General features: G+C 43.3%; 1 pseudogene; it reads right to left on the bottom strand.

Annotated features, from left to right (window-relative positions):
• Positions 1 to 19,070: 19,070 nt before the first annotated feature.
• LOC129641463 (peptidyl-prolyl cis-trans isomerase A-like) lies at positions 19,071 to 19,596 on the bottom strand (annotated as a pseudogene).
• Positions 19,597 to 27,149: the final 7,553 nt, after the last annotated feature.

Genomic DNA, 27,149 nt, shown 5'->3' on the forward strand with positions numbered 1-27,149 from the left:
AGATACCATGATCTTAGTTTTCTGAATGTTGAGTTCTAAGCCAACTTTTTCACTCTTCTCTTTCACTTTCATCAAGAGGCTCTTTAGTTCTTCCTCGCTTTCTCCCATAAGGGTGGTGTCATCTGCATATCTGAGGTTATTGATATTTCTCCCGGCAATCTTGATTCCAGCTTGTGTTTCTTCCAGTCCAGCATTTCTCATGAAGTACTCTGCACATAAGTTAAATAAGCACGGTGACAATATACAGGCTTGATGTACTCCTTTCCCGATTTGGAACCAGTCATTTGCTCCATGTCCACTTCTAACTGTTGCTTCTTGACCTGCATACAGATTTCTCAGGAGGCAGGTCAAGTGGTCTGGGAGTCCCATCTCTCGAAGAATTTTCCACAGTTTGTTGTGATCCACACAGTCAAAGGCTTTGGAAGAGTCAATAAGGCAGAATTAGATGTTTCTCTGGAACTCTCTTGCTTTTTCAATGATTCAGTGGATGTTGGCAACTTGATCTCTGGTTTCTCTGCTTTTTCTAAATCCAGCTTGAATATCTGGAAGTTCATGGTTCATGTACTGTTGAGGCCTCACTTGGAGAATTTTGAGCATTACTTTGCTGGCGTGTGAGATGAGTGCAATTGTACGGTAGTTTGAGCATTCTTTGGCATTGATTTTCTTTGGGATTGGAATGAAAACTGATCTTTTCCAGTCCTGTGGCCACTGCTGAGTTTTCCAAATTTGCTGGCATACTGAGTGCAGCACTTTCACAGCATCATCTTTCAGGATTTGAAATAGCTCAACTGGAATTCCATCACCTCCACTAGCTTTGTTTGTAGTGATGCTTTCTAAGGCACACTTGACTTCACATTCCAGAATGTCTGGCTCTAGGTGAGGGATCACACCATCGTGATTATCTGAGTCATGAAGATCTTTTTTCTACAGTTCTTCTGTGTATTCTTGCCACCTCTTCTTAATATCTTCTGCTTTTGTTAGGTCCCTACTATTTCTTTTCTTTATCAAGCCCATCTTTGCATGAAATGTTCCTTTGGTATCTCTAATTTTCTTGAAGAGATCTCTATTCTTTCCCATTCTGTTGTTTTCCTCTATTTCTTTGAACAGATCGCTGAGGAAGGCTTTTTTTTTTTTTTTTTATCTCTCCTTGCTATTCTTGGGAACTTTGCATTCAGATGTTTATATCTTTCCTTTTCTCCTTTGCTTTTCGCTTCTCTTCTTTTCACAGCTATTTGTAAGGCCTCCCCAGACAGCCATTTTGCTTTTTTGCATTTCTTTTCCATAAGAATGGTCTTGATCCCTGTCTCCTGTACAATGTCATGAACCTCTGTCCATAGTTTATCAGGTACTCTATCAGATCTAGTCCCTTAAATCTATTTCTCACTTCCACTATAGAATCATAAGGGATTTGATTTAGGTCATACCTGAATGGTCTAGTGGTTTTCCCTACTTTCTTCAATTTAAGTCTGATTTTGGCAATAACGAGTTCATGATCTGAGCCACAGTCAGCTCCCGGTCTTGTTTTTGCTAACTGTATAGAGCTTCTCCATGTTTGGCTGCAAAGAATATAATCAATCTGATTTTGGTGTTGACCATCTGGTGATGTCCATGTGTAGAGTCTTCTCTTGTGTTGTTGGAACAGGGTGTTTGCTATAACCAGTGCATTCTCTTGGCAAAACTCTATTAGCCTTTGCCCTGCTTCATTCTGTCTTCCAAGGCCAAATTTGCTTGTTACTCCAGGTGTTTCTTGACTTCCTACTTTTGCATTCCAGTCCCCTATAATGAAAAGGACATCTTTTAGGGGTGTTAGTTCTAAAAGGTCTTGTAGGTCTTCATAGAACCGTCCAACTTCAGCTTCTTCAGCGTTACTGGTTGGGGCATAGACTTGGGTTACCGTGATATTGAATGGTTTGCCTTGGAAACGAACAGAGATCATTCTGTCATTTTTGACATTGCATCCAAGTACTGCATTTCGGACTCTTTTGTTGACCATGATGGCTACTCCATTTCTTCTAAGAGATTCCTGCCCACAGTAGTAGATATAATGGTCATCTGAGTTAAATTCACCCATTCCAGTCCATTTTAGTTCGCTGATTCCTAGAATGTCAATGTTCACTCTTGCCATCTCCTGTTTGACCACTTCCAATTTGCCTTGACTCGTGGACCTAACATTCCAGGTTCCTATGCAATATTGCTGTTTATAGCATCGGACCTTGCTTCTATCACCAGTCACATCCACAACTGGGTATTGTTTTTGCTTTGGTTCCATCCCTTCATTCTTTCTGGAGTTATTTCTCCAGTGATCGCCTGTAGCATATTGGGCACCTACCGACCTGGGGAGTTCCTCTTTCAGTGTCCTATCATTTTGCCTTTTCATACTGTTCATGGTGTTCTCAAGGCAAGAATACTGAAGTGGTTTGCCATTCCCTTCTCCAGTGGACCACATTCTGTCAGACCTCTCCACCATGACCCATCCATGTTGGGTGGCCCCACATGGCATGGCTCAGAGCCATGCTCAGTAAATCTTTAATCCAATTTTCTGTTGAACGGTAGGACTGTGTTCCCTCCCTGTTATTTGACCTGAGGCCAAACTATGGTTGAGGTAATGAAGGTAATGGTGACCTCCTTCAAAAGGTCCCATGCACATACTGCTACACTCAGTGCCCCCAACCCTGCAGCAGGCCACCGCTGACCCACACCTCTGCCAGAGACTCCTGGACACTCATGGGCAAGTCTGGGTCAGTCTCTTGTGGGGTCACTACTCCTTTCTCCTAAGTCCTGGTGTGCGCAAGTTTCTGTTTGTGCCCTCCAAGAGTCTGTTTCCCCAGTCCCGTGTAAGTTCTGGTGGCTCAGTGGTGGAGTTAATGGCAACCTCCTCCAAGAGAGTTTTGCCATACCCAGGTCTGCTGCACCCAGAGCCCCTGTCATTTCAGCAGTCCACTTCTGACCTGTATCTCCTCAGAAGACACTCAAACACAGTTCTGTCTCAGTCTCTGTGGGGTCTCTTGGTCCTGGTATGCACAAGGTTTGAGCCCTCTGAGTGTCTCTGGCAGATATGGGGTTTGATTCTAAACATGGTTTTGACCCTTCTACCATCTTGCTGGGGCTTCTCCTTTGCCCTTGGACATGGGGTATCTCCTCAAGTCACTCCAGCACGTGCAGCCACAGCTCCAGCACTGGAAAGGAGACTTAGAGGTTCAATTCAGTTCAGTGGCTCAGTCATGTCCGACTCTTTGTGACCCCATGAATCGCAGCACACCAGGCCTCCCTGTCCATCACCAACTCCCAGAGTTCACGCAAACTCACATCCATCGAGTCAGTGATGCCATCCAGCCATCTCATCCTCTGTCGTCCCCTTCTCCTCCTGCCCCCAATCCCTCCCAGCATCAGAGTCTTTTCCAATGAGTCAGCTCTTCGCCTGAGGTGGCCAAAGTACTGGAGTTTCAGCCTCAGCATCAGTCCTTCCAATGAACACCCAGGACTGATCTCCTTTAGAATGGACAGGTTGGATCTCCTTGCAGTCCAAGGGATTCTCAAGAGTCTTCTCCAACAGCACAATTCCAAAGCATCAATTCTGCACTCAGCTTTCTTTATAGTCCAACTCTCACATCCATACATGACCACTGGAAAAACCATAGCCTTGACTAGACGAACCTTTGTTGGCAAAGTAATGTCTCTGCTTTTGCATATGCTATCTAGGTTGGTCATAACTTTCCTTCCAAAGAGTAAGCGTCTTTTAATTTCATGGCTGCAGTCACCATCTGCCATGATTTTGGAACCCCCCAAAATAAAGTCTGACACTGTTTCCACTGTTTCCCCATCTATTTCCCATGAAGTGATGGGACCAGATGCCATGATCTTCGTTTTCTGAATGCTGAGATTTAAGCCAACTTTTTCACTCTCCTCTTTCACTTTCATCAAGAGACTTTTTAGTTCCTCTTCACTTTCTGTCATAAGGGTGGTGTCATCTGCATATCTGAGGTTATTGATATTTCTCCTGGCAATCTTGACTCCAGCTTGTGCTTCTTGCACTGTCTCCCAAAGTCCATAGCTTAAATTAGTGTTCACACTTAGTGTTGTACATTCTGGGTTTGGACAAATGTCTAATGATATTTATCCACCATTACAGTATCACAGCAGCTGCAAAAATCCTCTGTGCTCCACGTATTCATTTCTCTCCTAACCTTTGGCCATCACTGATCTTTTTACTGTCTCCATGGTTTTTCCTTTTCCAGAATGTCATATGGTTGGAATCACACAGTATGTAGCCTTTTCAGATGGGCTTCTTTCATTAGTAATGTGCATTTAAGTTTCTTCTGTGTCTTTTCACGTCTTGATAACTAATCTTTTTTTTTTTTTTTTTTTTTTTTTAGTACTGAGTGATACTCCACTGAATGAATGTATCCCAGCTTATTTATCCATTCACTTGCTAAAGAGTGGGCTTCCTTGGTGGCTCAGCTGGTAAAGAATCTGTCTGAAATGCAGGAGACCTGGGTTCTATCCCTGGGTTGGGAAGATCCTCTGGAGAAGGGGAAGGCTACCCACCCCAATATTCTGGCCTGGAGAATTCCATGGACTCTATAATCCATGGGGTCACAAAGAGTTGAACACAACTGAGTGACTTTTACTTTCACATTCACTGTACTGAAGAGCATCTTGATCACTTCCAAGTTTGGGCAACTCTAAATGAAGCTTCTATAAACATCTATATGCAGGTTTTTGTATGAACGTAAGTTTTCACCTCCTTTGGAAGAAACCGCCAAACTGTCTTCCTAAGTGGCTGTACCATTTTGCAGTCCCATCAGCAGTGAATAAACTTTCCTACTGCTCCACATCTTCACCAGCACTTGGTGTTGTCAATGTTCTGGATTTTGGCCATTGTAATAGGTGTGTAATGATGTTTTGGCCATTCTAATAGGTGTGTAAAATTGTTGTTTTAATTTGCATTTCCCTGATGACATTATCTTCTTTGGTGAGGCATCTGTTAAAGTCTTTGATTTTTTAATTATGTTGTTAATTTTCTTAGTGTTGAGTTTGAAGAGTTTCTTTGAGTATTTTGTACAATAGTCTTTTATCAAATGCGTCTTTTGCAAATACTTTCTCCAACTCTGTGGCTTGTCCTTTCATTCTCTTAACATTGTCTTTCACAGAGCAGATATTTTTTTAATTTTAATGGAATCCAACCTATCAGTTTTTTCTTCCATGGATTGTATCTTTGGTGGCATGCACCTAAAAAGGCATCACCACACCTAAGTCATCTAGACTTTCTCTTGTTACCTTCCAGGAATTTGATAGTTTTGCATTTTATACCAAGATCTACAGGACAATCCACTTTGAGTCATTTTTGTGAAGGATATAAAGTCTTTGTCTAGATTCAATTTGTGCAGCACCATTTGTGAAAAAACTATCTTTGCTCCATTGTATTGCATTTGCTCCTTTGTCAAAGATCAATTGACTATATCTCTGTGGGTCTATTAAGCTCTGTATTCTAGTCCATTGATCTATTTGTCTGTTCTTTCACCAATACTGTACTGTCTTGATTATTGTAGTTTTTACAGTGAGTCAAAATTAGGTGGTGTTGGTCCTCCAACTTTTTTTCTTCAATATAGTGTTGACTATTCTGGGTCTTTTGCTTCTCCGTATTAACTTCAGAATCATTTTGGTGATATCCACAAAATAACTTCCAGGGATTTTGATTGGGATGGGATTGACTCTATAGATCAATTTTGGAAGAACTGACATCTTTACAAGATTGAGTATGTCTGCCCATGAATATGGAATATCTCTCCATATATTTAGTTTTTTTTTTTATTTTGTTCATCAGAGTTTTCCCCATGTAGATCTTGTACATATTTTGTTAGCTTTATACCTAAGTATTTCATTTGGGGGTGCTAACATAAATGATATTTCATTTTAATCTCAAATTCCACTTAGTCATTGCTAGTACACAGGAAAGTGATTTACTTTTGAATATTAATCTTATATCTTACAAATGCTGTAATTGCTTATTATTTTCAGGACAATATTTTGGGCCAATTCTTTTGATTTTCTACACAGATCATCATGTCAGCTACTAACAAAGACTGTTTTATTTCTTTCTTCCCAATCTGTGCACCTTTTTTTTCCTTTTTTTGTCTTATTGCATAAGTTAGACCTTTCAGTATAATGTTGGAAAGGAGTACTGGGAGGGGATATCCTTATTTTGTTCCCGATCTTAGGGGGAAAGTTTCAAGTTTCTCACCATTAATATGAAGTTAGTGGTAGGTCTTTTGGTAGATATTCTTTATGAATTTGAGGATCATCTTGAGTTTTTAGAATAAAGAGTTTGTCATGGAAAGGAATGCAGGGTTCAGTTGTTAGGCATAAGTACCTCTGGCTCTCAGAAACAAGGTTGGACCCAGAGGCAAGAACAGAGTCTTAAGGAGGTCTGGGAAACATCTACAACTCTGTTTATTCTTCCTGTTCTGGGTCAGGATGGATCTGAGCCTCCAGCTGGGGAATGAGGAGTGAGGAGACAGTGGCTAGCCATGAGGAAACGAGACCTAGGAACATCACTGAGAATGCTCTCCTGTGAGACTGAAGACTGTGCTCCAGGCAAGAATTCAGAGACCCCTGGAAGGCATCTTGGGGAGAGGCCTGGACAAAGAGATCCTGTGAATGTGACTCTGATCAAATGAATCTGAAGGCAGATGTCTGACGTAGTCAGAAGAAGGGGGTGTGAAGCGATAGGCTCAGAAAGAGCAGCCTAGTCTGGGATCCTGCACAGTCTTAGGGAACCAGAATTACTAGCTCTGGTTGGGGGAGCTGACAGAGAGATGGGAGGGAACTTAAGCCCCTCATGGCCCCCTTTCCCATCCAGAGGATCACCATCTCACCCCACCATTGGCAGGGACCTGCCCAAGACTCAGGGAGTGCTCATCCTCTGTTCCTAAGTTTAGCTGCATTTTCTCAGAGGTACTGCATAAGATCCTGCTTCTCTCTAAACTGTGGTTTTGGTGCTATATCTAGACTGAACTCTCTGTTACATAATTTGATTCTTTTGAATAGATAATTTCTTGAGTACAATAGAGGAAGTGTTAAGCATGTGTCTTAGGGTGATTAGCGTGGGAGTAGGGAAACTGACTGGACAGATGGGGTTTCTCACATGAGATGGTCAGGCAATGAGGCCAGGTGGGGGTTAGAATTTGGTGGGAAGGCAGATGAGGAGAGCGAAGTAGATTCAGATGCATGGGGTCATCAGCCCTGGCTAGGGTCCAAGGCCATCTGGGCCTCTCCCATCTGAGTGCTGCCCCAGGACCTGAGCCCCAGCATTGCTCTCTCCTTCCAGCCTGGTTGATGGGGTGGCTTTTCATGCAGCTAGTTCTCCTGTGGGCTTCAGAAATTCTCTGTATCACTATCTCTCTTCAAGGGACCACTCCCTCTGTAGCCTCAATACCCACTAAGGCAAGAGGCCTCAAAAGTGCCATAGGGCATTCCACATTCTTGGGACTTTGTTTCCCTGATAATTACAAGATAAAACTTGACAGAGGTAATAAATCTGGCTAATTGAGGGAAGTCACAAAGGTTCTCCCCTTCACAAATCACTGCAGCCATCAAATCAGAAGACGATTGCTTCTTGGCAGGAAAGCTATGACAAACCTAGGCAGTGTATTGAAAATCAGAGACATCACTCTGCCAACAAAGGTCCATATAGTCACAGCTAAGGTCTTCCCAGTGGTCACATACTGTTGTAAGAGCTGGACCATAAAGAAGGCAGAATGCCAAAGAATTGATGCCTTTGAACTGTGGTGCTGGAAAAGACTCCTGAGAGTCCCTTGGACAGCAAGGAGATCAAACCAGTCAATGTTAAAGGAAATCAACCCTGAATATTCATTGGAAGGGCTGATGCTGAAGCTGAAGCTGATTTGGGGCAACTGACACAAACAGCCAACTCATTGGAAAAGTCCCCTATGCTGGGAAAGATTGAGGACAGAAGAAGAGGGTGTCAGAGCATAAGATGGCTGGATGGCATCACCAATGCAATGGACATGAACTTGGGCAAGCTCCAGGAGATAGTGAGGGACAGGGAGGCCTGGTATGCAGCAGCCCATGGGCTCACAAAGAGTCAGATATGACTGAGCAACTGAACAACAACAAAGGTTCGGGAACTTCCATGGACCTTCCTCTGCACAGAACGGGTCAATGGTGCTCAGTGATGTTATCTCGGCTTCAATCACCTTGGGGAAGATCACCTGTGCTTTTTTTTCTAGAAGGAGGAACCACACTCATCCTCAATTATGCCTGAGGGAGAGGAAGCATTCATTCATGCCTTGGCCCTGAATTATCAAGAATGGAAGAGGGGTCAGCTATCCAGTGGCCCCAGGCCAGCTGGAACTGGTTATCATCTTCCCCAAAGGGCCATCAGGCCAAGGCCAGCACATTGACTTCTTCCTTATTCACCCCAGCCACTGCCAGAATTCCAGACGTCCAGGGCTTCCCCCTTGACCTAGAACTTCATTCCTGAATTCTCTGTATTGGACCCTTGTCCGATCTGGCAACCCACTCCAGTATTCTTGCCTGGAAAATCCCATGGACAGAGGAGCCTGGTGGGCTATAGTCCACGGGGTCGCAAAGAGTTGGACACGACTGAGAGACTTCACTCACTCACTCTCATCCTTCAGCCTTTCCAAACCCTTCCTTGCACCTTTCCAAACCATTCCTGGTCTAACAACAGCTCATGTTTCCTTTTCTGACTCTTCCCATCATTCCTATTAAGGGGTGAGTTGCATCTCCCCTCAACACAGTTCATGGACTTCTCAGATGGCTCAGTGGTAAAGAATCTGCCTGCCAATGCAAGAGACACAGGAAACTTGGGTTTGATCCCTGGGTCCTAAAGATTCCCTGGAGGAGGAAATGACAACCCACTCCAGTGTTCTTGCCTGGAAAATCCCAAGAAGAGAAGACTGATGGGCTGAAGTTCATGATATTGCAAAAAGTCAGACACAACTGGACGACTAGGCACACACCTACCTACCCTCAGTATGAAAAGGTAAAGATAGGACACTGAAAGATGAACTCACCAGGTGGGTAGGTGCCCAATATGCTATTGGAGATCAGTGGCGAACTAACTCCAGAAAGAATGAAGAGACTGAGACTGAGCCAAAGCAAAAACAATACCCATCTGTGGATGTGACTCGTGATGGAAGTAAAGTCCGATGCTGGAAAGAGCAATACTGCATAGGAACCTGGAATGTTAGGTCCACGAACCAAGGTAAATTGGAAGTGGTCAAATAAGAGATGGCAAGAGTAAACATCAACATTTTAGGAGTCAGTGAACTAAAATGGACTGGAATGGGTGAATTTAATTCAGATGACCATTATATCTACTACTGTGGGCAAGAATCCCTTAGAAGAAATGGAGTAGCCATCATGGTCAACAAGAGTCTGAAATGCAGTACTTGGATGCAATCTCAAAAACGACAGAATGAGCTCTGTTCGTTTCCAAGGCAAACCATCCAATATCACAGTAATCCAAGTCTATGCCTCAACCAGTAACACTGAAGAAGCTGAAGTTGAATGGTTCTATGAAGACCTACAAATTCTTCAAGAACTAACACCCAAAAAAGATGTCCTTTTCATTATAAGGGACCAGAATGCAGAACTAGGAAGTCAAGAAATACTTGGAGTAACAGGCAAATTTGGCCTTGGAGTACAGAATGAAGCAGGGCAAAGGCTAATAGAGTTTTGCCAAGAGAACACACTGGTCATAGCAAACACCCTCTTGCAACAACACAAAAGAAGACTCTACACATCGACATCACCAGATGGTCAATACTGAAATCAGATTGATTATATTCTTTGTAGCCAAAGATGGAAAAGCTCTATACAGTCAGCAAAAACAAGACCGGGAGCTGACTGTGGCTCAGATCATGAACTCCTTATTGCCAAATTCAGACTTAAATTGAAGAAAGTAGGGAAAACCACTAGACCATTTAGGTATGACCTAAATCAAATCCCTTATGATTATACAGTGGAAATGAGAAATATATTCAAGGGATTAGGTCTGATAGACAGAGTGCCTGTAGAACTGTGGACAGAGGTTTGTGACATTGTACAGGAGACAGGGATCAAGATCATCCCCAAGAAAACGAAATGCAAAAGGTGAAATGGTTGTCTGAGGAGGCCTTACAAACAGCTATGAAAAGAAGAGAAGTGAAAGGCAAAGGAGAAAAGGAAAGATATAACTATTTGAGTAAAGAGTTCCAAAGAATAGTAAGGAGAGATAAGAAAGCCTTCCTCAGCGATCTATGTAAAGAAATAGAGGAAAACAACAGAATGGGAAAGAATAGAGATCTCTTCAAGAAAATTAGAGATACCAAGGGAAATTTTCATGCAAAGATGGGTACAATAAAGGACAGAAGTGGTGTGGACCTAACAGAAGCAGAGGATATTAAGAAGAGGTGGCAAGAATACACAGAAGAACTATACAAAAAAAGATCTTCCTGATCCAGATAATCACGGTGGTGTGATCCTTCACCTAGAGCCAGACATCCTGGAATGTGAAGTCAAGTGGGCCTTAGGAAGCATCACTAAGAGCAAAGCAAATGGAGGTGATGGAATTCCAGTTGAGCTATTTCAAGTCCCAAAAGATGATGCTCTGAAAGTGCTGCACTCAGTATGTCAGCAAATTTGGAAAACTCAACAGTGGCCACAGGATTGGAAAAGATCAGTTTTCATTCCAATCCCAAAGAAAATCAATGCCAAAGAATGCTCAAGCTACTGCACAACTGCACTCATCTCACACGCCAGCAAAGTAATGCTCAAAATTCTCCAAGTGAGGCTTCAACAGTACATGAACCATGAACTTGCAGATGTTCAAGCTGGATTTAGAAAAGGCAGAGGAACCAGAGATCAAGTTGCCAACATCCACTGGACCATTGAAGAAGCAAGAGAGTTCCAGAAAAATATCTAATTCTGTTTAATTGACTCCACCAAAGCCTTTGACTATGTGGATCACAATCAACTGTGGAAAATTCTGCGAGAGGTGGGAATCCCAGACCACCTGACCTGCCTCCTGAGAAATCTGTATGCAGGCCAAGAAGCAACAATTAGAACTGGACATGCAACAACACACTGGTCCCAAATTGGAAAAGGAGTATGTAAAGGCTGTATATTGTCACCTTGCTTATTTAACTTACATGCAGAGTACATCATGAGAAATGCTGGACTGGATGAAACACAAGCTGGAATCAAGATTGCCAGGAGAAATATCAATAATCTCAGATATGCAGATAACATCACCCTTATGGCAGAAAGCAAAGAAGAACTAAAGAGCCTCTTGATACAAGTGAAAGAGAAGAGTGAAAAAGTTGGCTTAGAACTCAATATTCAGAAAACTAAGATCATGGCATCTGGTCTCATCACTTCGTGGCAAATAGATGGGGAAACACTGGATACAGTGACAGACTTAATTTTGGGGGGCTCCAAATCACTGCAGATGGTGACTACACCCATGAAATTAAAAGACACTTGCTCCTTGGAAGAAAAGTTATGACCAACCTAGACAGCATATTAAAAAGCAAAAAAACATTGCTTTTCCAACAAAGGTCTGTCTAGTCAAAGGTCTGTCTATGGTTTTTCCAATAGTCCTGTGTGGATGTGAGAGTTGGACTATAAAGAAAGCTGAGCACCGAAGAATTTGATACTTTTGAACTGTCGGGCTGGAGAAGATTTGAGAGTCCCTTGGACAGCAAAGAGATCCAACCAGTTCATTCTAAAGGAAATCAGTCCTGAATATTCATTGGAACAACTGATACTGAAGCTGAAACTCCAATACTTTGGCAACCTGATGCAAAGAACTGATTCATTTGAAAAGATCCTGATGCTGGGAAAGATTGAAAGCAGGAAGGGAAGGGGATAACAGAGGATGAGATGATTGGATGGCATCACCAACTCAATGGACATGAGTTTGAATAAACTCCAGGAGTTGGTGATGGACAGGGAGGCCTAGTGTGCTGCAGTCCATGGGGTCGCAAAGACCATGCTCCAGTCCATGGTGAACTGAACTGCTGCTGCTGCTGCTAAGTCGCTTCAGTCGTGTCCGATTCTGTGCTACCCCATAGACAGCAGCCCATCAGTCTCCCCCGTCCCTGGGATTCCCCAAGCAAGAACACTGGAGTGGGTTGCCATTTCCTTCTCCAATGCATGAAAGTGAAAAGTGAAAGTGAAGTCGCTCAGTCGTGTTTGACTCTTAGCGACCCCATGGACTGCAGCCTACCAGGCTCCTCCAACCATGGGATTTTCCAGGCAAGAGTACTGGAGTGGGGTGCCATTGCGACCTACCCTCAATCCATATGCTGGAGTCCTAACCCCCAGGACATCAGAATGTGTCCTTATTTGAAGACAGAGGCTTTTTAGAGGTAATCAATTTAAAATGAGGTCACTATGGGTCAAATGAGGTCAAAATCAACCCCTAATGCAATATAACTGGTATCCTTATGAAAAGAGGAAATTTGGAAGCAGGCACATCCTTATAAAAAGAGGAAACTTGGAGATAGACAAACATACAAAGAGAACACTCTGTGAATATAAACACCATCTACAAGCCAAGGAGAGAGGCCAGGAACAGACCCTTCCTTCTTGGCCCTTGAAGGAAACAGCCCTGCCAACACCTTGGCTTTAGCCTTTGGCCTCCAGAGTTAAGAAAGATTTTAGTTGGTTGAGCTACGCAGTCTATGCTACGGTGTTAAGGTGGCCCCAGAAAACTGTGATTCCCGTCTAGCTCTGACTCAAACTTGCCCTCCCTGGAGGACACCTGCTTCCTCTGCAGCTCTCTCTGGTGGAGGAATTTTTTCTCCCAATCCATCCCCTACTCATCTGAAGTTCACAGCATCAGATTCTACCTGACTCCCTTCTGTGTTCCCTGGCATCTGCCAACATTCCAATTGACCCCTTGCCGGGGTCCAGCCCCGGCTGAATCCAGGGATTCCCTCGGGAGGATGGCGTCGGCGAAAGAATAGATAAAGAGATAGGGAAAGAATTTTGCAGTTAAGAAAATAGAGGAGAGAAAAGAGGCTGATATTCCTTGGTTTATGCAGAAAGCCAATAAAGCCCCAGCACGGGACTTGCTCTGTTCACGTAGGCCGCAGGTGCCTTCTCAAATTGCGGAAGGTGCCCCACCTTAGGCACCTTCTCGAGTGGGTCTTAGAAGCCCAGGCAGGAAAGTGAACGCAGAGAGCCCCTGCGCTCCAGGGAAATCAGCCTGAAAAGGAAAAGGAAAGAGAAAGAACGACATGGGGAGACCAAGCTTTGGTGAGCAAGGCCCGCACTTTATTTTCCAAAGTAGTTTTTATACCTTAAGTTGTGCATAGAGGATAATGGGGGAAGGGGTAGAGTCCTGCAAGGTCAGCAGTCCTTGATCCTTATCGAAGCCAGGCTTTCTTTCTGCAAACTTATCATATGCAAACATTTTAGGTGATTTACATCATCTTCTGGCCAGGAGGCCTGTTAACATTTTATGACCCTTTCTTCAGAAAACTTATTTTTCTCTAAAGGTGATTATTCTAAAGTCAGGCGCCACCTTCTGAAAGCATGAGATAAAGTTGCATTCCTATAGGGCAAAAGTGTGGTGGACTATAACAAGAAAAGAATTAACTCAAGGGTCCAAGGTTACAAACATTAAAGCTACTACTTACATTTCTATACACCAACTATATTAATCAACACACTCCCAGGGACACAGTAGGTAAGGGATATGGAAACTTGGCAGCAAGCATTAGCTCAACAAAGAAATCCTCTACTAGTTCTATTCTCTGAGAAGCTCTGCATTGTTAGAATATCTTAAGATTCTCATGCCTCTTGTGGTTGGGAGGCTGTGAATATGAACAAACCTGTCAGGCAAGCTAGAAAGTCATCAGAGGGGTTTGAACTGAAACATTCCTATTATGCCCAGGAGACTTATTAACTAGAGTTTTAAGTTGATTTTCTTACAGAGAAAGGTGGTCGGGGATAGCTCCCCATTAATGTCAGAAGAGTTGGTGAAAGTCATGAAATAGTAAAACAGATTCTGGTTTGGGGGTAGATGCTCAGGCAGGCCCAGAGGGGCACCCCCTCGAGTTCTGGCTTGCCTTGCCCACCAGAACCCTCCCACATGACCTTGTCATGGGTGGGGACTCCCGTGCTGGCTCCTGGCAGCCCCTGTCAATCACTGATGGCTCGAGGACCTGGCTTGCTGTCTTCTTCCCTTCACATCATTTCCAAGATCGATCCATCCAGCACCTCGGCCCCTTGAGTGGCAGGGCTGTGGTTCAGAGTCTTTGTTTCCTTCTACAATCCCACAGCCAACAGGTGAAGCATCCGGATTCTGGAGTTAATCTACCTGGGGTTGATTTCTGTCACTGCCACCTAGAGCTGAGTCCTCAGGCACATCTAACCTCTCTGTGTATCAGTGTCTTTGCTTATAAAGTGAGAATAAGACTAGCATCTACTTTATGAAGTTGTTTTGAAGACTAAATGAGAAAAGACAAATAAACTATATGCCACATAATAAACTCATAATAAATGCTAATATTGGGGCTTCACTGGTAGTCTCGTGGTTAAGACTCTATGCTTCCAATGCAAGGGGCATGGGTTCAATCCCTGGTCAGGGAACTAAGATCCTTATACCATGGGATCTTAGTGGTATCACATGCTGTATCATGCGGCCCCCTAAAATTGCTAGTATTAGTATTAGTATTAATATTAGTATATCCTGGAAATAAAAGCAGTCTAGCAGGTAGAACTTTGTAACCCAAGAGGATGATAGCAGAATGAGAGGAACAAGCCAAGAAATTGTTTACTTGATTATATACTATATTCTTTATATACCGGTTACTTTATATATTGATGGTAGAAACAAGTATGTAATACAGACTTTCTAAGTCTCAAACAGTGACAATGCAATAAACAGAATTAACTCAGTGTATAAGTCAAGGTCCAATCCAGAGACAGAAATTACATGATTTGACTTTGCTATATATACAGCAGAAATTAACACAATGTTGCAAATCAACTCTACTTCAATAAAAGAATTTTTTTTAATTACATGATTTATTTAACAGAGAATTTGACATAAATAATTGTTTAATATGAAGTTGGTAACTGAAAGTTTAAAAAGAGAGACAGAGAATTTAAGATGTCATGGAGGTAGCAACTGTAGGATGTAGTTACCAGCCTGAGGTCTGGGAGAACAAAGGGGAGAGTCTGGCATAATAAAAACTTAGAAATTGGGAGAAGGGACCCCATTAAGGCCAAGTTCAGACCTTCGAAGAGACAACATTGTTCAGCACGTGCTAGTGTCTAGGGAGGTGGGGGGCAGAATTGCCCAGAGAAACTGGTATTGCCAGGGCTGGAAAAAATGGCAAATAGATAGGAAAGAATTGCCACTGGTGGGGTGAGGTGGAGTTCCCAAAGCGAGGCTCATTAGAATAGCGAGGAGGCAGGAAGGAGCAAGTCCTTTCTGCCCCCTCCAGCCTCACAGCATCTCTCTTGCGTTCCCACCAACAGACACTAAGAGGGAACCAACTGAAAGAGCAGAAATGTGGCTGGGAAGTCTCAGGACTCACATGGCAACAAAGCGGAGAACAGAAGGACCTAAGAGACAATAGCTTAATAATCAGTACAGGTGAATTATAGATATGGGATAAAAATAAGGAAATGGGGTGGTTGGTTTGGAAGGGGCTGGGTTATCCAATAAAATGATAAACTTCATAATTCACACCAATACATGTGTACTTATAATGGCAATTTTTGTCCTATATATTTATTATGCATTTGAAGGAGATACAATTTAGAACAATCTTCCATAACCACCCCCCAACACCCAGAAAAAATACCCCGCTGGATTCCTATGACTAAGCTGATCAGGGAATCCCTTGTTTTGCTTTATTTATTTTTTAAATATTTATTTCATATTGGAGTAGGCTTCCCAGGTGGCTCAGGGGTTAAAAAAAAAAAAAAAAAAAATCCACCTGCCAATGCAGGAGACATGGGTATCTTGATCTCTGGGTCAGGAAAATCCCCTGGCAAAGGAAATGGCAACCCACTCCAGTGTTCTTGCCTGGAGAATCCCATGAACAGAGAAGCCTGGTGGGCTACAGTCCATTGGGTTGCAAAAGAGGTCTACAATACTGAGTGACTAAACAACAACAACAGAGTTCATTAGCAATATTGTGTTAGTTTCAAGTGTACAGCAAAGTGATTCAGTTATACACATACGTGTATTTATTCTTTTTCAAATTCTTTTCCCATTTAGGTTATTACAGATTGCTGAGCAGAGTTCCCTGTACAATACAGTAGGTCTTTGTTAGTTATCTATGCCTTTGTTTTTTTTCTGAGAGCCACTGAGTGACATTCTTCCAGAATTTAAAAAGCAGATCACACCTCCCAGAGCTAAACTGTAATTGCACAGGACTAAGATGTGGTAAGCGACCTTCTAAGACATCAAGAAAGTGGCAGGCTGAGGGAAAAATTGTTCTAAACATGCCAGACACAGAGCTGATCTCTATAGAGAGAGCAGTATTACAAATACTTTAGAAAAACATGAACATACCAAGTAACGATTCATAAAGGAAGAAATGTAAATGCCCCATAAATGTGAAAAAAAAGTTTAACCAAGAAAATACAATGTCATACCATTTTCTCAGTAAGAATAATAGACTGAAAAAAAATACTAGTATTCAGTGTTGTCAAAAGTTAGTAAAAGAAGAGGAACTCAAATTCTTGCACGCTATTGGTGAGAGTATTGCAAACTTTCAGTGGGGCTACTTGTTAAGTATCAGTAGCTTTAAGTAAAGCTATGTATATCCTTTCACCCAGATATTTCACTTCTGGGAATTTATTTGAAAGAGATACTTAAAGAAAAGTCCATGGGCTTGTACCAGGAAGTTTTTTTGTTTTTATTTTTGTCCATGCCATGTGGCATATGAGATCTTAGTTCCCCAATCAGGGATCAAACTTGAGCCCTCTGCATGAAAAGCATGGAGTTTTAACCACCAAATCACTAGAGAAATCCCAGGAAGTTCTTTGAAGTGCTTTTTATAGCAAAAAAGAGAAAGAAAATAAAAGAGAAAAGGAAACCATCTAAACATTAAATGAGAATGTCAGTTACATAAGTTATGGAACATACACAACCATGAAAAGATGTTCTCAATGTATTGTTAAGTAAAAATGCTGGTTGAAAAATAATATTTGATCTAATTTTTGTCCCCAAATTATATTTATGCAACTATAAAAGGAAATTTAAATATAAAAATGTAAAAGGAAAAGACTGGAAGAGCCTATGCTAAAAAATGTCAAAATTTTTTTCTCTGGCTAGGACTATGGGCGATTTTTGGTTACTTCTTTGCTTAGCTGTAATTTCTAATTTTTCAACATGTATTGTTTATGAACAGGGCAAGAAAAGAGAAGTAAAAGCTTGCTGGTCACTGAAACTGCTAGAATACTTAAAGACAGCTATACCATCAGGAAGGACATGAGGAGCCCTTGGAAGGGCACATGGACAAGGGTGATGGTTGGTGTGGATTGGAAGCCAGTAGCCTCATCTGCTTAACCAAGGAGATTCTGACACTAGACCAGAAGTAAAAATAAATTGTCAAACTTGTTCCAAACATGGCAAACATCCGCAATTCAAGAATAGAAGAATTAGAGCAAACCTCTGTCTAACACATCTCGATGTCGAGAAACCCAGGAATGGTGCAGTCCTTGAGTTCCACAGGAGAAAATATGTCATCTCAAAAATTAAGGAAAAATGTTGGAAGGAACTGAAGCATTCAAATAATTGGATTTCAAAAATAAAGGCAAATACTTCTTATCTCATGGTAAGATAAGAAGTATTGAAAAGGCGGAGACAGAACTGCCTAGGTTCAAATCCTACTGTCAGCAGGACTTCAGACAAGTTACTCAGTCTCTCCACACCTCTGTTTCCCCACTTCCAAACTGGGGATGCTATGAAGGTTCAGTGGGATGATCCATGGAATGAGCTTAGAGCCTGCCCCGGCAAAGTATGTGTTCAGTATACGCTTCTGCTTCATTATCCTGTATGTTTTTGTTTTATCTTATTTTTTGCTTCTCTTTTTTTCCCTTCCTTTCTATAGGTCACATTCTAGAATTTTCCCTAATTAATTGTGATTTGTCTATGCTGTTTTGAATGCATATCTTAGTACATCATTTTTAAAATTAAGTATAGTTGATTTACAAGGTCGTGTTAGTTTCTGGTGTACAGCAAAACGAATCAGTTGTATATATAAATGTGTGTACACACACATGGGCTTCTCAGGTGACGCAGTGGTAAAGAATCCTCCTGCCAATGCAGGAGATGCAAGAGACACCAATTCGATCCCTGGGTCAAGAAGATCCCCTGGAGTAGGATATGGCAACCCACTCCAGTATTCTTGCCTAGGAAATCCCATGGGTAGAGGAGCCTAGTGGGCTACAGTCCATGGGGTCACAAAGAGATGGACACAACTGTGCAAGCATGCATATACTTACATATTTATTCATATTCTGTTCCTTTATGGGTTTTTGTTTAGTTTTTATTTCATAACCATAAACTTAACTTTGCCATCCAGCTACACTTGGAGGGAGATTAGGAAAATGTGGAACCCAAAGAACTGCAGTGAGAGCACAAAGATTATAGGGTATTTTGAGCAGATGGGAGTGTAGGAGTGGTCTCCTGAGCTACAAAAGAACAGACTGGTGGTTAAGATAAAACACAAATCAAAGGCTTCTCTGGTGGCTCAGTGGTAAAGAATCTGCCTGCCAATGCAAGAGACACAGGTCTGATCCCTGGACCGGGAAGATCCCACGTGCCGTGGAGCAACTGAGCCCATGGGCCGCAACTACTGAGTCTGTGCTCTAGAGCCCAGGAACCGCAACTACTGAGCCCACATGCCACAGCTACTGAAGCCCGCTCACCTAGAGCCTGTGCTCCACAACAAGAAAAGCCACCACAGTGAGAAGCTGGCACACTACAACTAGAGAAAAGCCCTGGCAGCAATAAAGACCCAGCGCAGCTAAAAATAAATAAATAAACAAACAAAAATCAAATTTATTTATTAAATCTGTCCACAGTCAGCTATGGTGACCTTCTTGCTGGTCATGCCATTCCTGCACCCAGAGCATGTCATGGCTTCCACAATACTCGTGGCCTCTTTCACCTTGCCAAAGATCACATGCTTGCCTTCCAACTACTCAGTCTTGGCACTGCAGATAAAAAACTGAGAACCATTTGTGTTGGGACCAGCATTTGCCACGGACAAGATGTCAGGACTCATGCTTCAGGATGAAATTCTCATCATCAGACTTCACACCATACATGGACTTGCCACCAGTGCCTTTATGGCATGTGAAGTCACTACCCTGGCATGCAAATCCTGGAATTATTCTCCCCAGTGCTCAGAGCACAGAAGTTTTCTGCCGTCTTTGGAACTTTGTCTGCAAACAGCTCCAATCTGTTAACAGCTTTACCAGATGAGCTGTTGCTTCTTGGTTTCCATGTCCCTTATCTCAAAGGAGATGCAGCCCAAGGGCTCAGTCAACGGTGATGTGGAAGAATACAGTGCGGCTGGCCATGGCTGACAGCACCAGAGGCTCCAGGGTGGCAGCCTCTGCAAGGTCTCCATTGTGGTTTAATACAGGGTATTGAATATAGTCCCCTGGGCCATACAGTAGGACTTTATTATTTATCTATTTTATGTATAGTAGTGTGAAGAGGAACTAAAGAGCCTCTTGATGAACGTGAAAGAGGCGAGTGAAAAAGTTGGCTTAAAACTCAGCATTCACAAAACTAAGATCATGGGATCCGGTCTCATCACTTCATGGGAAATAGATGGGGAAACAATGGAAACAGTGACAGACTTTATTTTGGAGGGCTCAACCCACTCCAGTATTCTTGCCTGGAAAATCCCATGGACGAAGGAGTCTGGTAGTCTCCTGTCCATGGGGTTGCAAAGAGTCGGACACGACTGAGCGACTTCACTTTCCAAAATTACTGCAGATGGTGACTTCAGCCATGAAATGAAAAGATGCTTGCTCCTTGGAAGACAAGCTATGACAAATCTAGACAGAGTATTAAAAAGCAGAAACATTACTTTGCCAACAAAGTTCTGTCTAGTCAAAGCTATGGTTTTTCCAGTAATCATGGATGGATGTGAGAGTTGGACTATAAAAAAGTCTGAGCACCGAAGAATTGATGCTTTCAAATTGTGGTGTTGGAGAAGATTCTTGAGAGTCCCTTGGACTGCAAGGAGATCAAACCAGTCAAGCCTAAAGGATATCAATCTTAAATATTCATTAGTAGGACTGATACTGAAGCTGAAGCTCTAATACTTTGGCCACCTGATGCAAAGAGCCGACTCATTAGAAAAGACCCTGATGCTTGGAACTATTAAAGGCAAGAGGAGAAGGGGACGACAGAGGATGAGATGGTTGGATAGCATCACCAACTCAATGGATATGAGTTTGAGCAAACTCTGGGAGATAGTGAAGGACAGGGAAGCTTGGCATGCTGCAGTCCATGCAGTCAGAGTCAGACACAACTTAGCAACTGAACAACAACAACGAAAGTATGTATCTGGGGCTTCCCAGGTAGGAATAGTGGTAAAGGACCTGCCTGCCAATGCAGGTCTGAGCCACTTATTGGGTGCCAACAGCCTTGACAAGATATTCAGAGGAAGGGTCGGGGGGGGGGGGCGTGGGGAGGGCTGGGGCGGGCAGGCATCTGGCTTCCTGCTCCAGCCACCCCTTTGCAGAAGGCTGGCAGCAATGGCTCCTACCAGATGACCTCCACTTTCCCTGGGACCAGGGCTTCCCTAGTGGCTCAGGTGGTAAAGAAACTGCCATCAATGCAAGAGACCTGTGTTTGATCACTGGATAGGGAAGATCCCCTGGAAAAGAGAATGGCAACCCACTCTAGTATTCTTGCCTGGAGAATTTCATGGACAGAGGAGCCTAGTGGGCTACCGTCCATAAGGTCACAAAGAGTCAGACAAGATTGAGTGAGTAACATTTTCACTTTCTTTCCCTGGGACAAGGGGACAGATAGCACCACTGTTGGGCCATCACCAGGAGTCTTTCGACTTCAGGTGGCAGAAACACTTTGTCCTTTTCGTACAACTTTGGTCTCATCTGTCCCACGTTAGTTTGTTTTTTGGGAGGTCTCTGCCCTGCTCACTCTCCCAAACACACACCCTGATCTTCAGAGATTCTGTGACTCAGACATTGGGGGTTCCAGGATTCCAGTTGCTCAGGTTTCTGACGTTATAAGACTTTAGCATCCACAAGAACTGCTTCTCAAAGGTCCCAGTTTCTGAACAGGAAGGATGCAAGCCCCGGTCCAAAATCACCAAACATCCCAATGGGTCCAAATGCTGTTTATATCAAAAGGATGAAAAAATCAAATCAGCCTTATAGGAAATCTCCTGATGAATTCTCGACAGGCATGAGAAGAAAAGGACGTGGCTTATTAAAGTCCACTTAACAATAATAACCACGTCACCAGCACAGTCCCTGGACGGTTTTGTATTTACAGGACCAGATGGGGGTGGGTGGGGTAGGGTAGGAAAGTATGACCAAAGTGTCTACAATTCCCTCCAGACTCCAGCCAGCCTGCACTGCGCCCCAGTTCCCCGTGGGACCAGGGGCCCCAGCTCAAATGCTCAGAGTTTCTGTTAAAGCTTAGACTTCTTTCCAGGTGGTCTTCTCTTTGTTAAGTCAGTGTTTTGGAGGTGAGTGTTATATGCCAAGGAATTTACAAGTTAGACATCCTTATTTTCACAAACTCTGTGACAAAGGAAGGTGCTACTATCACAAACCCATTTTACACATGCGGAAACTGAATCTCTAACCCAAGTTACCCAACTAAGAAGTGATGAAGACAGGACCCATGTTTTCACCCATGCAGCCTGATGCCTAGCCTGTTTTCATGCTATTCCAGCCTCCCTCCAGCTGGCAACTGCTTTTCCCTTTCCTCCCCACGCCTTCCAAAAGTTGGCTCCACTCTTCCTTCCTTTCGTCCATCCCTCAGTGCCCCTAAAAATAAGTCTCCAAACCAAGGCTATTGTGAGGGTTTACTGCACCAGCTTCTGGGGAAATGGACCATGAGCCAGAATTTCAAAGGAGGAAAGTCCCAAAGTTCACAGCCTGGGAAGAGGGCTCCAAGTCTCACCACAACAGTGTTTACCTGGATCCCTGCCCTGGCCTCTCTTTGCCAAAGCCAGGCTCGTCAATCCACAACCTCATCTGGCCCTATCTTTCAGGAAAACCCCTCTTCTATCACATCCATCAGCCAGAAGAGTCAAGGAAACATATTCAGGTCACGTTCACGGATCTCAGCCTTGAGCACTGCAAAGAATAGAAGTCACTCCCTCCCAGAAAAGCGGCATCCTCCATTTATCAGAGAGATGGGAAATGTCAGCTCTCAATCCTGCCATGCCCCTTCTGGAGCCAGGACAGAAAGACTTGATCAGTGTCACTTCATGTCCATGCATGTCCAAAGTGACCCAAGGGAGGGAGCCAATGCTCTCATAACATCATAGAATAATTAGTTCACACAAAATGAACCTGAAGTTGTGAAAACTGGAGAGCATGAACCTCCCATGGAAACTAACTCTTAAACTTTTTATAAATTGAAGCTGATTTAAAATGTTGTGTGAGTTTCAGTTGTACAGCAAAGTGATTCTGTCATATAGGTAAGGTGGGGGAAAATCTTACTAGATCTTAAAGTAATCATCTGTCAAAGGTCAAAGGACTAGGAGGAAATATTTTCAAATGACAGGAACGAAGACATGTAGAGTGTGAGGTTACAGGTGATTTTTAGTGTCCCTGTCATGTTTTTCTGTATTTTCTAAGAGGAATATATTGTTGTTGTTGTTTAGTCACTAAGTCGTGTCTGACTCTTTCGTGACCCCATGGACCATAGCCAACCAGGCTCCTCTGTCCATGGGATTTCCCAGGTAAGAATACTGGAGTGGGTTGCCATTTGCTTCACTAGGGGATCTTCCTGACCCAGGGATCGAACTTGTGTCTCCTGCATTGGCAGATGGATTCTTTACAACTCAGATACCAGGAAAGTCCAGAGGGACTAAATATCATCTCTATAATCAGGAAAAATTACAATGAACGTTAGTAAAAGCATCATAATGTTTTAAAAAGTCAGGCCAGCTTCTTGACTTAGAAGAACTCATATTCACACAGAAGAATATGACACCTGGTATTGTATAGATCTTAAACTTTTGAAGAACTTCAAAATGTGTAAAGATGTCTAATTTGGGGAATTGGTGAGAAACGCTTTTGAGTGAGGTATCTACTGAGGCTCTGCTTTCTATGCTGTGCTGTGTTGTTCTTAGTCACTCAGTCATGTCTAACTCTCTGTGACCCCATGGGCTGCAGCCCACCAGGCTCCTCTGTCCATGGGATTCTCCAGGCAAGAATACTGGAGTGGGTTGCCATTTCCTTCTCCAGGGGATCTTCCCAACCGATGGATCAAACCCAGATCTCCCACATTGCAGGAGGATTCTTTATCATCTGAGCCACCAGGAAAGTCCATATATATATATTCTTTTTCAAATTCTTTTCCCTTAGATGTTATTACAAAATATTGAGTATAGTTCCCCATGTTATACAGTAGGTCCTTTCTGGTTATCTATTTTATATATATTAGTGTGTATACGTTAATCCCAATCTCGGCGGCTGCGACGGGCGCGCTAAAGCACAGGCGGCCGAGAGGAGCCACCCCACGTCCGAGGTCAGGGGCAGAAGCCGGGAGGACCCCATGCCCGAAGGGCGACGGCCAAGAGGCGTTACCCCATGTCCGAGGTCAGGGGCGGCGGCCAAGAGTGCCAGACTGCGACGGTGCAGGAACGGCAGAGAGGAGCTACCCTGCATCTGAGGTCGGGTTGCGGGTGGGGGTGGGGGGGGGAGCGGGGGCGGCGCGGCCTAGAGGAGATACCCAGCCTCCGAGGTCAGGGGCGGTGACCGGGAAGAGATACCCCACACCCCTAAGCCCAAGGCCAGGGGCGGCAAAGGGCGGCGGCCGGGAGGAGCAACCCACGCCCAAGGCCAGGGGCGGTGGCCTGGAGGACCAACCCCACGTCCAAGGAGCTGTGGCTGCGCAGGCGCAGGAGGGCCTAGAGGAGCTATCCCATGTTGAAGGTCAGGAAGGGCAGCGGTGAGGAGATACCCCTCGTCCAAGGTAAGGAGCAATGGCTGCGAACTTTGCTGGAGCAGCCGTGAAGAGATACCCCACGCCCAAGGTAAGAGAAACCCGAGTAAGACGGTAGGTGTTGCAAGAGGGCATCAGAGGGCAAACACACTGAAACCATACTCACAGAAAACTAGTCGATCTAATCACACTAGAACCACAGCCTTGTCTAACTCAATGAAACTAAGCCATGCCTGTGGGGCAACCCAAGACGGGCGGGTCATGGTGGAGAGATCTGACAGAATGTGGTCCGCTGGAGAAGGGAATGGCAAACCACTTCAGTATTCTTGCCTTGAGAACCCCATGAACAGTATGAAAAGGCAAAATGATAGGATACTGAAAGAGGAACTCCCCAGGTCTGTAGGTGCCCAATATGCTACTGGAGATCAGTGGAGAAATAACTCCAGAAAGAATGAAGGGATGGAGCCAAAGCAAAAACAATACCCAGCTGTGGATGTGACTAGTGATAGAAGCAAGGTCCGATGCTGTAAAGAGCAATATTGCATAGGAACCTGGAATGCCAGGTCCATGAATCAAGGCAAATTGGAAGTGGTCAAACAAGAGATGGCAAGAGTGAATGTAGACATTCTAGGAATCAGCGAACTGAAATGGACTGGAATGGGTGAATTTAACTCAGATGACCATTATATCTACTACTGTGGGCAGGAATCTCTCAGAAGAAATGGAGTGGCCATCATGGTCAACAAAAGAGTCTGAAATGCAGTATTTGGATGCAATGTCAAAAACGACAGAATGATCTCTGTTCTTTTCCAAGGCAAACCATTCAATATCACAGTAATCCAAGTCTATGCCCCAATCAGTAATGCTGAAGAAGCTGAAGTTGAACAGTTCTATGAAGACCTACAAGACCTTTTAGAACTAACACTCAAAAAAGATGGCCTTTTCATTATAGGTGACTGGAATGCAAAAGTAAGAAGTCAAGAAACACCTGGAGTAACAGGCAAATTTGGCCTTGGAATACAAATGAAGCAGGGCAAAGACTAATAGAGTTTTGCCAAGAAAATGCACTGGTCATAACAAACACCCTCTTCCAACAACACAAGAGAAGACTCTATACATGGACATCACCAGATGGTCAACACTGAAATCAGATGGATTATATTCTTTGCAGCCAAACATGGAAAAGCTCTATACAGTCAGCAAAAACAAGGCCAGGAGCTGACTGTGGCTCAGACCATGAACTCTTTATTACCAAATTCAGACCTAAATTGAAGAAAGTAGGGAAAACCACTAGACCATTCAGATATGACCTAAATCAAATCCCTTATGATTATACAGTGGAAGTGAGAAATAGATTTAAGGGCCTAGATCTGATAGATAGAGTGCCTGATGAACTATGGTCGGAGGTTTGTGACATTGTACAGGAGACAGGGATCAAGACCATCCCCATGGAAAAGAAATGCAAAAAAGCAAAATGACTGTCTGGGGAGGCCTTACAAATAGCTGTGAAAAGAAGAGAAGTGAAAAGCAAAGGAGAAAAGGAAAGATATAAACATCTGAATGCAAAGTTCCAAAGAATAGCAAGAAGAGATAAGAAAGCCTTCTTCAGCGATCCATGCAAAGAAATAGAGGAAAACAACAAAATGGGAAAGACTAGGGATCTCTTCAAGAAAATCAGAGATACCAAAGGAACATTTCATGCAAAGATGGGCTCGATAAAGGACAGAAATGGTATGGACCTAACAGAAGCAGAAGATAGTAAGAAGAGGTGGCAAGAATACACAGAAGAACTGTATAAAAAAGATCTTCATGACCCAGATATTCATGATGGTGTGATCACTGACCTAGAGCCAGCCATCCTGGAATGTGGTCAAGTGGGCCTTAGAAAGCATCACTATGAACAAAGCTAGTGGAGGTGATGGAATTCCAGTTGAGCTATTCCAAATCCTAAAAGATGATGCTGTGAAAGTGCTGCACTCAATATGTCAGCAAATTTGGAAAACTCAGCAGTGGCCACAGGACTGGAAAAGGTCAGTTTTCATTCCAATCCCAAAGAAAGGCAATGCCAAAGAATGCTCAAACTACCACACAATTGCACTCATCTCACATGCTAATAAAGTAATGCTCAAAATTCTCCAAGCCAGGCTTCAGCAATATGTGAACCGTGAAATTCCTGATGTTAGAGCTGGTTTTAGAAAAGGCAGAGGAACCAGAGATCAAATTGCCAACATCCACTGGATCATGGAAAAAGCAAGAGAGTTCCAGAAAAACATCTATTTCTGCTTTATTGACTATTCCAAAGCCTTTGTGTGGATCACAATAAACTGTGGAAAATTCTGAAAGAGATGGGAATACCAGACCACCTGACCTGCCTCTTGAGAAATTTGTATGCAGGTCAGGAAGCAACAGTTTGAACTGGACATGGAACAACAGACTGGTTCCAAATAGGAAAAGGAGTACATCAAGGCTGTATATTGTCACCCTGTCTATTTAACTTATATGCAGAGTAGATCATGAGAAACGCTGGACTGGAAGAAACACAAGCTGGAATCAAGATTGCTGGGAGAAATATCAATAACCTCGATATGCAGATGACACCACCCTTATGGCAGAAAGTGAAGAGGAACTCAAAAGCCTCTTGATGAAAGTGAAAGTGGAGAGTGAAAAAGTTGGCTTAAAGCTCAACATTCAGAAAACGAAGATCATGGCATCCGGTCCCATCACTTCATGGCAAATAGATAGGTAAACAGTGGACACAGTGTCAGACTTTATTTTTCTGGGCTCCAAAATCACTGCAGATGGTGATTGCAGCCATGAAATTAAAAGACTCCTACTCCTTGGAAGGAAAGTTATGACCAACCTAGATAGCATATTCAAAAGCAGAGACATTACTTTGCCAACAAAGGTCTGTCTAGTTAAGGCTATGGTTTTTCCTGTGGTCAATAATGGATGTGAGAGTTGGACTGTGCAGAAG

Source organism: Bubalus kerabau, chromosome 1 (assembly GCF_029407905.1).
Source record: "Bubalus kerabau isolate K-KA32 ecotype Philippines breed swamp buffalo chromosome 1, PCC_UOA_SB_1v2, whole genome shotgun sequence".
Taxonomy (NCBI): domain Eukaryota; kingdom Metazoa; phylum Chordata; class Mammalia; order Artiodactyla; family Bovidae; genus Bubalus; species Bubalus kerabau.